This window comes from Anas acuta, chromosome 1, assembly GCF_963932015.1.
Source record: "Anas acuta chromosome 1, bAnaAcu1.1, whole genome shotgun sequence".
NCBI lineage: Eukaryota > Metazoa > Chordata > Aves > Anseriformes > Anatidae > Anas > Anas acuta.
In genome coordinates this window covers 177,591,703-177,611,277 of record NC_088979.1, presented here as the reverse complement: position 1 = coordinate 177,611,277, position 19,575 = coordinate 177,591,703, and the positions used below count along the sequence as shown (strand labels likewise).

The window sequence follows — 19,575 nt, the reverse complement described above, 5'->3', positions numbered from 1 at the left end:
GTCAAAAATATCATCTGAAAGATCAGTAAAGAAGACAACACAATTTTAACAAAAATGGACAAAAATGGCCACTGTGGGAAAAAAAAAAAAAAAAGTTAAATTTTCCTACCAAAAGCCCAGACTGCTGTGTTTTATTTATTTTTATATAGAAAAAGACAGCAGATGTTCAAATTATGAGGCTATTTCAACAAAATGGGAGAAGCAGTGGCTAAATTCTTTGAAATAGAACACTAAATCATTCACCTTTACCAAACCAATTTCAGTACTTAGATCTGACAGCCAGTCTGAAGTTTCATGAATGCTGGTAAGCTCACGTAGAATGACTTTTTGTTAGTTTTGATGCTTCAGGATTGATACCACATCACTAGAACACTGTAACTCAGCTGGAACTAGTTGCTCTCCATCACCTAATGAGAAACACTAACGAAAAAAATAACAAACTGGAATTGAATTAATTATTCTCTTCATGAATGGTCTAACAGAATTTATTCAATCTAAACAGAGTTTGTTTGACTATGTAGAATGTAGTCTAATATACTCAGCGTGTAAAGAGGTAAAGCTCTATCAACAATGAGCCCAGTTCATTTCATAAGCAGCAATTTATTTAGAAAGAAAGGGGAAAAAAAGTGAAAACGGAGGGGAATCACTATACCAAATGCAGAAAGCCTATGCTATAGGCATCTACATCTGAGTTGGTTATTTGAGGTTACCTGTATAATCAAAGGAGAAAAAACAGGAATTTCTGTGGCACAATTTATTAAATCCTTATTAGATGTCCAACTCAGAGGAGAAAAACTCTCTCTTAGAAGTGTATTAACTATTCACTGACAACAATGTGTTGACTAGAAGTGTCTTGACTATGAATGGTGACAAGTCTCTCAAGCCTAACTGTTAAGGTGAATGACTGAGACAAGGTTTAACCATCTATTGTCTTCTGAAAGAAATTCCCCTTCCAACACACCAGTTAACTAATTTTGACTTTCCATTAGTATGCACTCCAAGCAGTCATTTGTATCTATGTTAAATAGATGTAAAAACAAAATAATCTATATTTACATTGTAAATTCAGCCTGTATCAGATAGATGCAATGCACAAAAAGTACTCCAGCTGAAAAGGAGAAGTAACTACAGCACTCGTTTTAGTTTTCATTCAGTTATGAATGAAAAACACTGCTGAAAGCCTCAATCTTTTCGTTGTATCACAGGACATGTGCACAACCCTATCAAATACTCTATGTCCTACCTGGACAAATCAACCAACCCTCTAACTCCCTTCTTTCCCTTCAGTTTTAAAGAGAAGCACTCACTGTGGGACAAAATGAATGAAAATGTTACAATCTACACACATGTGCACACATACACAAGTAAACACACAGGAATCAGCCATAGAATTGTAGCTACTAATATGCATATTAAAAAATATATTGAAAAAATTAACAGAATGCTTCAGGAAGTCACATACTCAATAGACTGACCGTAGCCATGTAAGCATATTTTTGTTTTGAATATAGCTCCAAACGAAAAAAAAAAAATATATATATATATATATAAGCAGATGTAGCCAAAACTAAAAATCGTAAATAGTAACTTCATGCTTTTTATTGTGTAGTAGCTCAGAACAAACTTTTCAAATATTATATACCCTCAGATTTACACAGATAATAAGATTAGATGTGACAGTAGCACTGGCCTCTTTAGAGATACATATGACGAACTTAGCCAGCCAGCAAGGTAACAATCACCATTTTGATAATCAACTTCAGAATTGAATTGAATTTCCAGAAATGATTTGAATGAAAATTAGCTCACAGCATGATGGGGGTTGGCATGGTGCTTTAAATGAATTACTTGGATAAAAATAAAGATACAATTAAAAAAAAAAAAAAGTGTTATTTTGTAAATATTTACAGATTAATTCAAATTTATCAACTATGGAAATTAATCAACAAACAGATTGAAAGCACATCATGCAACTCAGTGATCACCGTGATCACCATAAATCCAGACAATGTATCAGATTTCATCAGAATAGAGGTCATATTTTAAATGAAGGTAGAAGTTGCTATGCATTATTCATCCATCTGAAAATATTACAAGGTGGGACAACTTTTTATAGTTTATTACCATAGCATATTACAAAATGCATTTGCAAAATAAATGTTTAACCGATGATTCTATGACAAGTCGTTTCAAAGCATATTATAAGATGCAAATATTGTTAAAATACGTGTGCATGTTTAATGCATGAATTACAGTCATCAGACTTCGTATAAATTGTCATAAAATTTAACAAATGATAATAAGATATTTATAAATGGCATCTAAATATAAAGTGTGCACAGAAAAGTAAATGGTACTAAAATTAATCCTTATATGAAGGTTCTTATTGCCTTGTCTTTTTACTCAAAACAAACCAGGTGATTTCATTGTTTGGATACTTGCAAGCAATGTCCAAAATAAACTTTTCTTACTAAGCTTCCAAGGCAGCCAGAAACTTCAGTCTTCAAAAGCTTTCCAGAATAAAATCACAGACAGTTTTGTATCAGCTATACAACACTGATTAGCTTTAACAACACTTTCGAACTGTTTCTTATCAAGAATTAAAATGCATCAAATAAATCTGAGTTACTACTTTTAAAAACAAATTTTCTGAGGAAGCAAACTGTTGAAGCTCTGTACGAGAATTCTTTGCTCATCAGAAAAATCAGCTTTGACAAAGTAGGGAGAAACAGTCCTACCTTTCAAATACTTCACACAATCAGTGACACTCAGTACACAGATACTGATCTATATAAGCCTTATACACCCTTTTAATATATATATATATATATATATATATATATATATAATTCAATACCATAAAGCAAAATGTTTATGAAATAAAAGGTATTTACTTTTTTTCATGTGTATAGAATAAACAGACAGCTGCCATCAGCATACCTCCTAGTCATTTACAGAAACAAATCTGCCTGCTCGAAGGGGAAATTTATATATGTTCCATCTGTAAAAGTCAGACTAAGTGGCTGACAAGATCATGAAAATAAAGAACAGTCCTCACTTCCAAAATAATCAGATGACTGACTAGAAAAAAAAAAAAAAAGACTGAAGGAGGCGGGGGAGGCACGACTATAGAGAGATACAACAGTCACATCCTACCAGCTGTTGTGCAGAGACTTGCTGGTATGTGAAATCACTCGTAATTATGATATAGAACTTCAATGATTTCACTGTAACTAAATATTGCTATAAATCTATTTTAAATCTGCCAGGTTTCAGTTGCTGAAGAAGTTGAGCTCCAGCTTCTGAAGAACAGTCAAAGAGCATTAGCTGGATCTGAGAAGTCTGATCCTGTGATAGGAATGCTGACATTGTTCTCCCTCTTAGTTTCCTCTGAAGTTTAACAAGATTGAATGCCTGGAAACAAGACCCAAGTACATTCAAGAAAGAAATAAAGTACTAATTTTGATGGAACAGACAAGAAAAAGAAAAAAATAAATTAAAAAAAAAAAAAACCAACAACATGGTTTTAAAAGTAAACTAGACAAATTTGTGGATGAAAAAATCTATTTCAAGCTTTTGAACACAGTGTTCTTGAGTTTCACACTGCTTGGAGAATGGGAAGGATCTCAAGTTTTTGTCCTGCCTTGTCATCTCACCCCACCTACCCTTCATACCACAGTGGGAGTGGACACTCATACAGAGTAGCAGGAGCTGGCTCAGTATCACCTGCTCTTGTATTCTTCTGGACTTTACATAGCTTACATGAGATTGCTTTTACAGGGAAGTGCAGCTGAACTCATGTCAATGGAACCTGCCTGAGGAAGGCTCTTACCTTCTGGTCTGTGGTGCTACAAAACACTTTCAGCTGCACGTTATATATTTCCATAAGGAAGTAGAAAAAAAGGCACTGGCACTCTAAAAGTAGAAAATTATTTATTTTCCAATCACAGAGGCCTCCCTTACACATTCCAGCCTACTTATGGTACCTACGGTAACTGTTTCCAATATTGCAGTTTTTATGGCATATTCACTTATAAAAAAAAAAAAAATAAAAATCCATATTACATTTATACAATCAATATTGCAAAGCCTGGTTCAGAAACACTCCAAAACCACATTTCTATATCCCCTACACTAACGTATGGTTGTTTACTGTTTTGTGTAACATGCAACTTGATTTTAAACAGCCTAAAAAATAAACCCTTAAAACTTTAGTGAAAGCACTGAAGGTCCATGATGCAGACACAGTCGCTGCAGTCTGTTGAACCAACAGAGAAAAACGTATTCAGCCAAACAGGGCTCCTGCTGTCTGCACGTCATAGCTAGAATAAATGATGCATTAAGTGCCTCCAAGCTGCCTGTCCAAGTGCCTGCCCAGCAAATCATCTAGAGAACTTGTGGCTAATCACTTATTTTTCCTTAAAAGCCTTCACATGCAAGGTCCTGCAGAAACCATTTGTTTCTTCAGCCTAGCAAACTGGTAAAGCACAAGAGGCTTTAAAGTCAAACTTCATCAATTCTTGTGTGTATATCTTGTTTCCTAAAGATGTGACCATTCGGCTCTTGGATAAGAGTGACTTAGTTAAAGTGAAGGACAAGAGGATTCCTCTCTGAAGCGTGAAAAATGCTGAGCAGGACATTCCTCATCTTTCCAGCAATGGCATCACTCCTTGTTGGCATCACTCCTTGTTTTATTGACACTGTTGGATACTGTTTAACCTTCTTTGTAAACATAGGTAAGTCTCAACTCAATCCACCAGAAGTGTGTTTTTTTTTTTTTTTAAAAAAAAGGGCCAAAAAAACGGAGAGCAAAAGCAGTACACAGGAAGAAAAAGATCAGAATGTCCTACAGTAAAGTGAGATGGGGAAAAGATGATAAAAAGATGAATATCATAAATAAAATTAACAATAAATAATTTCTCTTTATAATATGTGATTCCCCCCCCAAAGGGTTATGTGACAAATACTTCAAAAAACAACATATATTGCAGGCATTGCTTAATACAGGAACTGTCAAGTGGCCTTACCAGCACTTACAGCTGTTGTATAATTAAAAATTCAAGAAATTATTATTGATAACTTATAATTTTCTACATACATTTCCACAGTTGCCATTGCAGCCCTGTTTGTTTATTTGTGTGGTGTGGCAGAATGATTCAAGAGAAACAAGCAAGCAACTGATTCATAGAGAAATTGTCAATGAAACACTCTAGACAAGTTGAATATTTTAAATCCTAAAGGGCTATATATATAAACTGAAGTTATTCTTGAATGTATAAATATTCAGCTAAACAGGCTTTAGAAATACCTGAAATATGTATTTGAAATAAGAAATAAGAAATACATAAGAAATATGTATTTGAAATGTATTTGAAATAAGAGTGTATCTTATTTCAAAAATTAACATCTTCTTTAAATTTTGCTTTCCCACTTTCTCTTAATCTTCTTTGCAATTAATTATGAACTTTTTTTTTTCCTGATGTACTTGGCAGTTTATGCTAGGCACACATGTGAAGAAAAGGCCCACTACTCCAAACATGAATCATCCCCTGTCATTTCATGGTTTCAGATTACAGTTTTACAAGGTGACAAGAAAGTCCAACTGAAAATGTGCACCACTCACAAGCGGAGACACCACAGACTGCTCAGCTTATAATTTGGTGTTGTTCAGGTTCATGGAATGGTACTGACACTCTTCACATTCATCCTTCAAAAAGAAACTTCTTTCACTAAGTACAACAGGACTCTTCTTCCAGTAATAAATGGAAAGGAAACAATGAATTCTATTATTCTGGAAATATTCCACATTTTGGATTGAATTTCCAGACATTCTGCCCTTGTGCGTATGCATGTGTTTGCATTTGCATCTTCTGCTGAATTCTTTGTTCTGCTGGTAGTTTGTGAGTTTCTCACCCACAGATTTCATAGCAAGCTCTGTTAAGAAATGTATAACTAGTCACATCTCCTAGAGCATGGGATGCTGAATGGTCCAAAGATCTATAGGACACCATTAAAGTGTGCTCTCAAGGAAAAGTCAAGTATTTAGCAGACTTAAGAGTTTGTGTAGCTAAATACTTTTCTTTGAAGAAGGAAGCCTCTCAGATTTAAAATGTATGACATCCTAAAATGAAAGGCAGGCCAAGGAAAGGAGCTGGTTAAAGAAATATATCAGTAAGACTTCATGTCAAGGTCTTATGAAAAATGCTGTATTGTCATGAAAACAAAAGGTTATTCATGGAAATTGAAAAGCAATGTTGTGCCTTTTTTAAAAAACAGGACAGTGACGAAGGATTTGGAGACTAGACTTTTAATCTTTATACTTAATGTCCCTCTTGATCTGACCATTACAGGGTTGGTGTGGACTGTATCAAACAGATATTCGCATTCATTTTTCAGGGTCCTGACCTAGCCTATCTGCAATTAGAGGGAAGGGAAGGGAAGGGAAGGGAAGGGAAGGGAAGGGAAGGGAAGGGAAGGGAAGGGAAGGGAAGGGAAGGGAAGGGAAGGGAAGGGAAGGGAAGGGAAGGGAAGGGAAGGGAAGGGAAGGGAAGGGAAGGGAAGGGAAGGGAAGGGAAGGGAAGGGAAGGGAAGGGAAGGGAAGGGAAGGGAAGGGAAGGGAAGGGAAGGGAAGGGAAGGGAAGGGAAGGGAAGGGAAGGGAAGGGAAGGGAAGGGAAGGGAAGGGAAGGGAAGGGAAGAGATCATCTGGAGAGTCTGTGATATGACTGCATTGTTAAATAGGATGATCAACAAGCATTATTCATAACCATATAATATGAGCCTAGAAAAACGGAATGGGAAGAAAGGACTATGACCAGAAGTCTCATGCTTTCCTATGTTTCAGAATTCAGAAGAAAGTGTCCATTTAGGCAGCTTAATCAGGATCACCTTTTTGGCAGGAATTATGCAGACACTGAAGTACCTGATCCACGAAGAGACTCAGCTCATAAACTGTAAGAGTCAGCAATACACAGATGGCAAGTAAGGCAGTGCTCCAGAAATACTGGAATAATTAAGATGCTGTGGTATGTTTTATTTCTAATAAAAGCTAGAATCATAACCCTCATAAAAAGGAAAGGATTGAGAGATCAAGTCTAAAGCACTATGCAAGTAATCAAAACATGAAAAAGTCTCTACAGATACTTCACAAGAATTTCCACATATATGTTCATATATTAAAAAGATAACTCATTTATCTCTAGAAAGACAGTTTTGGTATAGTTTAGGTAACTGATGTGGATAAATAACTTGCTATCATGGTCTGTACAAACCAAAGCTCTATTAGTTTTTCAAATAACAAGTTTATTCTATCTGCTCAAGATTAAGACTAAAGGCATTATTATAAGAAAACTTTTTTTCTCAACTAAGGTATTATTATTAGCGATATTTAGAACTTCAGCTAATATTTCTTAGAAACAACTTACGTAACATTTGTAAATAGAACATATTTTATATAGAAAAACAATTGGACAAAGCAGACTCAGAGATATATATGAATGGGAGTGAAACCACTTTCCCCTGTGGTTTTTGTACAGATTTAGTAGGAGTTATACACAGACACAATGACATGGTCTGAAACTGAAAGAGCATATAATGGCAGTATTTGTGGAGAGAGATTAAAAAAAAAAAAAAAAAAACTTTCAGGCTGCTGAATGAAAATGAAAAATCCCAAATTCAGCATAATTTCATGAGATCATACTTCTTACTAAAAATGATATTATATTTTTGTCACCATAGTTCTCAATTTTCATAAATTTTGGATTATGTTTCCTTGTTTCAATTTTACTGTAGAGTGAAGAAGGATTTTAGTGTCTGTTCATAAGAATATACAACATTTCCTCTCACAACCTGTGATTGTACTTAATTTTTAACAATCAGTGCAAACTGTTAAATGATCAATGTAAGCAGTTAAATTACTTTTTCAATATGTATCATATTAATCAATACTGGCTTTCTTGTACCACCATGGCATTCACTACTGATCATTCTACTTTCCTCTGGGGGCCACAAAGTCACCCCAAATCTTGATAAGGCTAAATAAGTTTTCAGGTCAACTTCAAATTCTGACATACACCATATACTTCAGCCGTTTTTTCAGATCATTAATAAATATATTAAACAATGCTATTTAACGTACAGGTCAGTGGTAGACAGAAATGTTAACCTTTTGCCATTCTGAAAATTGACAATTTATTCCTACTCCATCTTCTGTCTCTTAGCGTGTTTCCAACTTGTGATGGAACTTTAACTTTCACCCAGAACTATTCAGTTTTCTTAATATCTTCTTAATATCTTTGACTGTGTCAAAGGCCTTTCAAATGTCCTTGTGAATGATATCCCTTGGTATTACTTTAAAAGTAAATTTATTTGGAAACAATAATATTTCTTGTAGATTGAAAATACTGGAATTCTCTTAATAGATGCAGTGATAGAGATGTGAGTGTTCTGAAAATTCAGTAAACTTTGAGGTCTGAGAAGGTGACCACAATTCGTCTCACAGAAAGGTCAGAGCACCAAAAACTTCCAGCCGAGTCAGTAATGCAGAAAAAAAAAAAATAAGGCCTTATTTTATCCTGTTAGAATGCAGCATTTGAATGCACGTGGTAAGTCACACAGGCTGACAAAAGATTCTGAAGCAGTATCAGTGGTAGCAGCATAGGCAGTAGTACAGCTGTGCAAAGGCTCCCATGGGTCTGACCAGGAACAAACTGTAGGCACTGCATAAATACAGAGTAAAATGATTGTCCTGTGTAAGATGAGTGATGACAGTGACAGACTGATAGGATATGTCATGATAGCAGGCAATATATGTGGCTAAGCTTTCTGTATATAAACTGGAAAAGTCTGAATGACTGACTTGGAAGAGGATAATGAGGTACCTTGCAATCATTACAGACAGCACAGGAGAAAGTACAATAGGGCTTATCTGAAAATCTAAAAGTAGGAAATTAATGGCTCATTCTTTTTTTCTACTTTATGAGGAATAATAGGTATCATGAAGTCAGTCTGTGAAGGATTATAAAACTGAAAACAAACTGCCTGTATTGGATGCTTTGAAGAGGAACTGGGGAAAGGCACAGAGAGAGATGTTAGGGAAATAATCTGAGCAGAACAGTGGCAGCAGTAAGACAAGATGACATTTGTCATGTGCTGAAAAGAGGCCAGCTGTAGTAACTGAAATGTGGAGAACTTGCACGAGAGTTTCAGTTCTGCACACTGCTTAAAAAGCTGTACCTTAGTATGGATATGATGACCAAGAATGATACCCAGATTCAACATTCAGGGAGTTTATGCTCCAAGCTTCAGAGATGACCAACGCAGTGATTATAGTGATTTTACCCTGCTGGGCAGCTAAACTCCACCACAACTGCTCTTTCACTCCCCCTCAGAAGAAGAGGGTGAGAAAAAAGTATGCTGCAATGAAAAGAGATAACAGGTTGATATAAGGATAATTAAATTAAAAGGAAAAAGAAGAGAGGGGAAAAACAAGCAAAGGCCACATGGAAGTAAAGAGGAAAACAAAACAAAACAAAACAAAACAAAGCAGAACAATTCTTCTCTAATTCTCATTCAGCCACATCCTGGCAAGCAGGGCCTCCATACATGTAGTGGTTGTTTGGGAGGACAGACATAATGAAAGCTCCCCCCTCTCCTTCCCCTTTCCCACCTTCTATTGCTGAGTGTGACACCATGAGGCATGGAATATCCCTTTGGTTGGTTTAGGTCAGCAGCCCTGGTGATGTCACCTCCCCAACTCTTGCCCACCTCAATCCTGCTGGCTCTGAGGGGTTTGGAGGGAGACTTGATGCTGTGCCAACACTGGTCAGCAATAGCCAAAGTATCGGTATGATGCCAATACTGTTCTAGCTACGGATGCAGAGCACAGCACTGTATGGCCTGCTGCAGGGAAAGTTAAGTCTATCCCAGCCAGACCCAGTAGAGTAATACAGGTGACAGTGATGAAGAAAGGACATCAGAGAGGAAAGATTATTCCTATTGGATGTCTAAGCATTCAAAGGAAAAAACAATAATCTGTAAAATTTCAGATCATGTATCTGAAAAAAAAAGATAATGAGTTTTGTTCTTGCAGATTGTTCAGTATGAAGTATTAGTTTCTCAGCAGACAACATAAGTAGACAGTGATCCTTGAAGCTAAAGTTCTGTTCTGCAGTTACAGAAGAACCAATACTTTCTGCAAAAAAATGACATTTGCATGTCCCCAGAACAGACACTGATATATGGCATATAAACTGGTGTGATTATGGTTGATATGGTGATTATGACAAGTTGTTTGATGCAACCTAACAATGCACACTTTTGTGTAACCAGATGCTAAAACACCTATCAAAGAGATTATTAGTATCCTGTTTAGTGGTCAAGAAATACAGAAACTGTTAAGATTGGGAAATGAATTACATTTTTTGGGGAGATTCTAGGGCAGCGCATATCTATTTTTTTCCAGTGATATCTGATGATGTATGCAACTGCTCTAGAAATCACACACATTGCTTGTTTGATATTTACTAGCACTACACCAAAGCAATGCTAATGCAGCTAAAATACAATGTGGAAGCATGGTATGCAGTACGTCTCTTGTATTTTGTTAGATTTTTGTCATTGTATTTTTTGTTTGTGACTGTCATATTGTACTCACTTCAGCAGCACATATACCAAAACTGGAATGATACAGAGAAGATTAGCATGGCCCCTGCACAAGGATAACACACAAATTCACAAAGAGTTCCATATTTTTTTAGCAGTGTGCCCAGGCAGCCAGGAGGGCCAACCGTATTCTGGGATGCATCTAGCATGGCATTGCTAATTGGTCGAGGGAGGTGATTGTCCCGCTCTACTCTGCGCAGGTGTGGCCTCACCTCGAGTACTGTGTGCAGTTCTGGACACCACAGAACAAAAAGGATGTAAAACTGTTGGAGAGTGTCCAGAGGAGGGCAATGAAGATGGTGAAGGGCCTAGAGGGGAAGATGTATGAGGAGCGGCTGAGGTCACTGGGCCTGTTCAGCCTGGAGAAAAGGAGGCTGAGGGGAGACCTCATCGCAGTCTACAACTTCCTCGCGAAGGGGAGTGGAGGGGAAGGTGCTGGCCTATTCTCCATAATCACCAGTGATAGGACCCATGGGAACAGTGTAAAGCTGAGGCAGGCAAGATTTAGGTCGGACATCAGGAAGAGGTTCTTCACCGAGAGGGTGGCTGCACACTGGAACAGGCTCCCCAGGGCCGTAGTCACTGCACCAAGCCTGTCTGAATTTAAGAAGCAATTGGACTGTGCACTTAGTCACACGGTCTAAAATTTTGGGTAGACCTGTGAGGTGCCAGCAGTTGGACCTGATGATCCTTATGGGACCCTTCCAACTCGGGATATTCTATGATTCTATGATACTCAGATAATTAAGAAGTATTGTAGAAATGTGTCTCAAATTCCACTAAAAAGTTAAGTCAAGACATAATTAAGCACATGGTAAAGTTAATGAAGAGTGTTAAGCATAAATCAAAGAGTTAATGTAAGACATCTATATGGAAAAGCAGAGCTAATTTCAGAGTAAACTGTAAATAAAAACTCAAATGGCTCTAAAGCTTTCCAAGAATGAGCAAAAGCCCATTGACAGAAAAGGAGGAGCAATGCTAAAACCTTACTTCTATGCATTCTGCCTAAACATAAAAGACAATGCTTTTTTCTGCAATTAAAATAGGTGCAGACAGTGTTAAAGAATATATCATTTGTATAATAACTAGGAAAAATAATTAATTCTCCTTTTATTTTTTTTTAGTTTGAAATTTTGATTCTGTAGATACTGATAGTTTGCAACGAAGCCATGATGTCCAAAACCTATTTGAAAATAATTGCATTACAAGAAAACATTAGGGAAATGTAACATCCTCTCTCTCCTTTCAGCGGAGGTACAAATTAAAAGGATATCTCTGCTGAGATACAAAAGTTTGGTGGCATAGAGATAAAACAAGATCAGTCAAAATTGTGATAAACTTTTCTCCAATTATTCCTGGGTTTATTTTATTATTATTTTTTAATTTTTTATTTTATTAATTTATTTTATTAATTTTACAAATTTAGCATTAGGTTTTGAAATTAAAAAATAAGATCTGTGGTTGGTGCAACTGAACATAATTTATCAAAAAGGAGTTATGGATTTAGGTCACCTGAGGATGTTAATGGATATTTTATTATAATAATCACATTTTATTATGTAATTAAAACATAACACATTTTAAATCAGATGTTAGAAAATAACTTACATTTGCAGTCTAACATCACCTAAATAACTTAAGAGTTTTGCTTAACTCTATGAGGAACACTGTCAAAATACTAAATGGAGATACAATAACATGCCCATTAAACGCCACACAAGGCATGTGACTTTACACATTCTCCTGTGTGTATCATATTAGCTATCACCCTGCTGTTCAACTTCATGCTTTTAAATAAGCACAAAACTGAACATTAACTAAGCAAAGGATATAAACTGTTATATTTTATTAGTTTAAACTACATATAAACAACTGGTTTGTCTTAATCTGAAACAAAGCAAAACAAATTGCTGAGTTTCATCCAGAAAAGCTATAAAAAGTAGACTTTTCTGCTTCTGTTCATGACTGTTCAGACATCTGTTCATGAAAATCTGCATTATATTACAAATTACTTTTTTTTTTTTTTTTTTTGGAAAACTGGACTTCTGACTATCTTAAAACAACCACCTTCCATGTGCTGTTTTCACGTTATGTTGAACAGTGCTTTCCTATTATGCATTGATGTTCTGAGACTGGTTACATGAAGGTCTGGAGCTCACTTGCTGAGTTTGTACCTAGTCCAGCATGACAGCAAGAGCTCAAACCGCTGAAGGACAGCAGAAGCCAGCCAGGGGTAAGCAGTCACCACAGGTCTGCTCCCTATTCGCAACAGGAGTGGCCTGCCTACTTCCAGGGAGGTTGCTGCTGGGGAAAACCTAATGCTGCCACGGTGTAAGCAAACCCTTAGGGAACTGCCAAAGTACTGCTAAAACTGCAGTTTTAGCTGCATAGATAAAACTTATGTTATGGTTTTAGTTTAAAACATAAGTGCCTTATTATATCTTGCAAAATCACAGACTATTTCTTAAATGCTTATGAAAGTATCTACAGATTCCTTTTTATAGTTGATAATGTCAGGCAAAGGAAGAAGGTTAATTTATATGAGAATAGGCAGCACATAGTCTACAGATATTTCCTGTATCAATAATGTTAGCAAATGCTCATACTTAATCACATTCTATTCATTCATTAGCTTCCCAAGACAGTAACGAGAAAAAGGACTCATGGACCAGATATGCAGACATATATCACAGTTTGGAAGAAGGAAATAAATAGAAGGAAGGAAGGAAGGAAGGTAGGAAGGAAGGAAGGAAGGAGGGAAGGAAGGAAGGAGGGAGGGAAGAGAGAGGAAGGAAAGAGGGAAGGAGGGAAAGAGGGAGAGAAGGAAGGAAAGAAGGAGGGAAGGAGGGAAGGACTAACAGTGATTTAATGAAAGATATTTTTAGCTAAGATTCTAATAAGTAGTTTGACATAGCTGTATACGTGACAGACCAAAACTATTTTTTTCTATCAGATAAAACATTATCATCAGATGTTATAAACTATGAAACTCACTGCTTGCTTGGTATAAGTTACACTGCTGACAATAAAGTGCATTTTGAGAGAAAAGGAATTACTTTGCTATGAAGTGACATTTTAGTTTATTTTCGTTGGGAAAGAGAAAGCCTCTGTAAAAGCACTACTTTGAATCTGTCACTACTTCAGTCTGTGCTGTGCTGGAGCTGGCCTTTCAGGGCAACTATTTTCAAATAATGTACTGTACAAAATAAAATACTAAAAAATATTGTGCACAGAGTGCGATATTCTATATTCACTTTCATAACGGAGCTAACAGAGAGGCAACATTTGAAATATTGAACCAGGTCTTCCCTGTGTTCAAAATGGCAGAATTACAGAAAATCTGTGCTGATTTTATTTGGTAAAAGGTTTGCTTGAGGGTGCAAAAGTATTACCTAAATTTACAAGACAAGAACACACACTGCATGTTGTTGAAAGGTGTCTCTCTTCATGTCATATTGCAACTTTTAGATGTAGACTTCAAAGAAGTCACTTTCCTCTCTACAATTCTTAAACAGCAGTGCTATTCTAAAGGGAAGAAATGGCACAAGAGATTGTGTATGAAGAATGTATTTTAGAACTTAGAAAACTCAGCTACTTCATTATTTTTAAAGCTTTACCTTTACATATATGAAATGACATTTTATGAATTACAGCTTATTTATGATTTGTACACATTGAAGGAAGCTAGTATACATTTCCAAAATATTTTCTGCAATGCACAACTAGAATTTATTTTCTATAATAGAAGACACCTTTCAAATAAAATTAACAAAAACAAGCAAAACCAAAAATATTGTACCAAATAGTAAGGAAAAAAAAATCTTAAATGCTATCTTAAACCTCGGAGACATTCTTCATATGAACATCCATATTTTCTATTAAATTGCTACTTCTAGACAGTACTCCATGTGGTGTGATCCTCTTAATCCACAATTCAGGAGTGATAATCATTCTTTCCTTTATACATTTCTAGGAATCTGCTGAAATGCTTGGCTGCCTACACTACTGTAATTTCCTTTATGCAATTGTAAATTAAATTTTGTAGAAGTGGAGAGTGATTTAAAAATATATATATGTATTTCCTTTTAAGAAACTTAATACAGCAGAGAAAATTCAAGAGGAAGAGGCATCTACAGATCTGTAGGTAGAACAAAATAAACCAAAGAAATGATTTTTATGGTTACATCATTTGTATGTCATACAAGTTGACATAGAGTATATTATATTTTATACATACATAAAGAGTGTGTTATTTTTATCTTGTAATGCCACTTTCACATCACTCAATACACCAATGGAGAATATTGAGTGAATTATAAATAAATATTTTTCCTCAAACCTATTGGTTATTTTTCCTGGAAAAAAAAATAATAAAAAAGCATGCTGTTTACTTTGTATTCGGTCAATTAAAACTATGTCAAAACAACTAGGTCTAGTAAAATGAATAAAATACTTAATACTTGGAACATACAATACAGGCCTAAAAAATGAATTTGAATAATGAGAGTAAAAAGGATCAAAAGTAAAAAAAAAAAAAAAGTAAAAAAAAATGTGTGATCTTACTACTGTATTCATAAGGGAGCACTGAAAAGACAAAAAGGATTGCAAGGATAGGCAATACTTTAAAAAGATATAGCAATTAACTGTAATTAACATGAAATTGCATTACATATAGAAAATTTGCTTGAAGTAGTATCTTTTTCACTTCTTAACGATGATAAACCCATAAAAAATCTACTAAATCTCAAAAGTCTAAGAAGTCTCTACTAAGGGAACTAAGTCAGGGAACTAAGTCAGTCTCTACACAGACAGGCAACACCAAACAGCAGTAACAGACTGTCAAAGATGCTACAATAAATGATCTGGATTCTTTGAAAAGCTATCCATCTGAAAGTTCTGATTAAGATTTTTCTTTTATGTAGACCCAAGCTCTGGAAATGTGTATAAAATGATATATTTGTTAGTTTGATTTGTGGTCTACATATTTGTATGCATGTTTACCAGCCACTAGACTTGCTGAGATTCAAAGTACTAAAACCAAACCCAAACCAAATCATTGGCTCTTCACCATGTGCCTTTATTACCTGATTTTTGTTGACAGAGCTGGCTGAGATCTTTCAGAGATGATGATGATACCACAAAGGGCAGTAATCTGAGCTGCAGTTTTCTCTGCAGCACAAACAAAACCAGTGCCTCTGTTCCTTTACATAAAGAAAGAGACTGAAGTCAGGCCACAGGCTTGCAGAGGCTGCATGTTTTCACATAGTTTACTTCAAGCAAATGTGGAGGACCGAAAAGCCCATTCTTCTTTTATTTTTCAATTATTTTTGTAATCTGAAGTCTCTCTTACAGGTGCTAACTTAGAAAACAATGAAAGTTGCTTAATTTCTTTTCAAACACACCTTTATAGTTAAAGAGGCTTTATAAAGTTAATATACCAACATTTCTACTTAAAAAAAAAAAAAAAAAAAAAACACACCACCACCAACAAAAAATGGGTAAGTGGTTCTATTTATAATTCCACATTTTAATAGCAGCTATATACAAAACACATGTAATAGTTTAGTGAATACTGAGGTCAGTATTCACAGGGAAATTTCATCCTACTGTTAAATTGACTGACACCAGACTTCCACCGCACCATTCCATCCAACTGATTCCTTTAAATTTACAATAGATCCTGAATCATCAGCAGTTTGGAAAGCTAATATGGGAAAAGCACAGTGTTTGAAGAGCCTCTTTTCCACTTCAGTGTAAAACAAAACAGAAAAAAAAATTAAAAAGGTCAGCCATTATTTTCATTTGAACAGCAGTGCTAAATGTCAAAGTGGTTGGTTATAAGTAAGCTTGTAAAGTGGCTATTTAAAGCACCCATGTGCCAATGTAAACACATGAGTGAAGTAATCTAAAAGAATAGACAAGAAAGTGTTTGATTTAGTATGAGGTTTACTGTAAACAAATTTAAAACAAACAAACAACAACTACAACAAAATACTTCAGCAGGAAGTATCACTGAATCACAGAACAACTTGGGTTGGAAGGGACCTTAAAGATCACTTAGCTCCACACCCCCTTCCATGGGCAGGGATGCCACCCACTAGATCAGGTTGCCTAGGGCTTCGTAACCTCCAGAGATAACCATCCACATCTTCTCTAGGCAACCCATTCCAGTACCTCACCACCCTCTAAGAGAAGAATTTCCTCCTAAATTATAATCTAAGTCTCCCCTCTTTTAGTTTGAAACCATTCCCCATTGTCCTATTACTACCTGCCCATGTAAAAAGTCGCTCTCCTTTTTTAAGTCCCCTTTAAGTACTGGAAGGCTGCAATAGGTTCACCCTGGAGCCTTCTCTTCTGCAGTCTGAACAACTCCAACTCCCTCAGCCTGTCTTCGTAGGAGAAGTGCTCCAGCCCTCTGACCATCCTCATGGCTCTCCTCTGGACCCACTCTAACAGATCACATCCTTCTTGTGCTGGGGGTCCCAGACCTGGACTCAACACTCCAGGTGGGGCCTCAGAAGGGCAGAGTAGAGAGGACCAATCATGTCCCTCACCCTGCTGGTCACACCGCTGTGGATGCAGCCCAGGATGCAGTTGGCCTTCTGGGCTGCTAACACGGACTGCTGGCTCATGTCAAGCTTTTTGTCCACCAGAACCCCCAAGTCCTACTCTGCAGTCCCACTCTGCTGTTAGTGAGTTCTTCTCACAGTCTGCACTTATGTCTGGGATTAATGCTATCATCATACTTTAGATCTAATCAATATACTTCATACAAATGTGATTTGGCACCAGTACATTTTAGTACAAAGCAGTATTGTACTACTGAAGTACTCAAGTATTGTGCAAAAATAATTCATTTGTACTCAGGTCACCTTCACCCATGAAATATAGGCATTTCCACTTTACAGATGGGAAAAACAAGTCACAGAGCTTATAGATGGCTTGATCAAATTTATTTTTCATATTAGCAGCACTGGACATCAATATTCAGAAGACAAATCCCCTTAGAAAGTATCTGACTTTGAGCCCTTCAGCTCCAGGCAAGCTAAGTGAAAAATAAGATGATCTTTATCACACAAAACATTCCAGGACATATTTAAATCCCTATCACATCAGTAATGGGAATATTCCTATGTTTAAAATTAAGCGTATCTTAAAGAACATGTTAAACTAATGCTACATGGATGCTGTGAGAGAATTCAGTTCTGGGCATCCAGCACACCATGCTGCCATCCTAACACAAAATGAAACACAGAATTTATATACAGGGATTAAACTTGTATTATAACAGACTAGGAAAGGCATGCTCAACCACCAATATCACAGATTAATGAAAAAAGTATTGTTCCATTTTGTTTTGCTTTCAAAAACATTGCATGTTTTACATCCCAATAACATCGTTCTCTCTGGAAATAGACACAAAGTACAGTGCCTGGATTGGAGCTGATAACTCCATATTAGATCAAGCCCTCTAGAAGTTTTCCAAGTAGCATTACCTGCTTTCTACACTCATGGTGGAAAAGAAAACTCTATTGCCAAGTGAGACATAACAAAATCTGAGCACATTTACCAAGGGAAGAAATCTGTACTCTAGTTCTATTGGTTTGTGATTCTTTCAACTGGTAGAATATAACTACTGGTTTCTACAATACTGGTAGCCAAACTAAAATGGTTATGTTCAGATTGCCATGATTCCTGCAGTGATGAAGACTACAGATTGCTTGTCTGAGATTAAGTACTTCATGAGTCCTTCTCCTTTCATAGGTCTGGTGTGAATATAAAAGAGTGGGTGGGAACTATCTTGTGACCCCAATGTAGTGAAATGAAAATAACTGGTACTTCATCTCAGAAACCAGAAAACAGATTTCCATCTAAATTATTTTGTCAACAGCATGGCGGTATCCATGCTAACCTTATTTGGCACCAGTGAATAATTAGATACACAGGGGTGTGACTCCAATTGAAGGTGTTGGCATTGTAGCACTCTGTGAAAATATTAACTATGAGGTTAACTCCAATTTTCTCTTCTTTAATTAAATGCACATGGTACTAATGAGGTAACCTACTGTTCCTTGATAGCACTAATTAGCTAAGAGGAGAGTACACTCTCACACTGCAATTTAAACCTAAAAATAAGGTTGAAATATGCTAATTGCAGGCAATTTAAAACAGTACAAGTTGTAGAACTAGTCATAATAAGGGAAACTGACTGCTTTACAGCTCTGCAGCTGTAACTTTGGTTAAAATCAAAACACGCCACACAATTTTAGAATGATTTGGCAAAGTATCCAGCAGTTTTCAAAAATTGTTAATTCACGGTATACAACATAAATGAAAAAAAAAAAAAAAAGAAGAATCTTAGCTGCTCATCTAGAAAAAGACAAAATATGCCTGATAAATCAGAATAAAACTGATGAAGTCTGTGTAGAAAAATGCCTTTTGTTTAGACTAATTTGCAGATCTGAATTTTCCCAAACACTTAAGAGTCTCATTTGTAGAGGTGCAAAGCAGCTGCAGCTTACGCTGACATCAGTGGAGTCCTGGCTGCTCAACTCTTCTGGAAATCTGGCCCTAAGATTAGACTTTTCAATGGGAAAAAAAGAAACAACAACAACAAATGCTTTTGACAGAGAAGGTACATTTTAAAGAACAAATCTGTGATTGTACTTAGAACTTTGAAGTCCTAAAATAGGAACATTTTGTACTGTAACCAAGCATATTCTTTACAAGGTAATGCAAAACAGAATTCAGTTTAGACAGTGAATTGCAGACAAAGTTGCATAGTGCATTGATTTGTAATAATTTCAAATTTATTGATTTAGAGCTCCTACTACTGAGCAGGGAAGAGAAGATGTACGACTGCTTTGCTACCTGAGCCATTTTGCTGACTAATGCCTGGGGTGACAGTGGCCTCA

The 19,575-nt window shown here is 36.1% G+C and overlaps 1 protein-coding gene and 1 non-coding gene across 17 annotated transcripts in view; one reads left to right on the top strand and one right to left on the bottom strand.

Annotated features, from left to right (window-relative positions):
* FOXP2 (forkhead box P2) overlaps positions 1–19,575 on the bottom strand; it is a 436,541-nt gene that overhangs the window by 90,237 nt on the left and 326,729 nt on the right. The gene's annotated exons all lie outside the window — the stretch shown is intronic.
* Positions 10,645–10,751, top strand: LOC137850358 (U6 spliceosomal RNA). Its single transcript, XR_011092503.1, has one exon. It is a non-coding gene; the product is annotated as a U6 spliceosomal RNA (small nuclear RNA).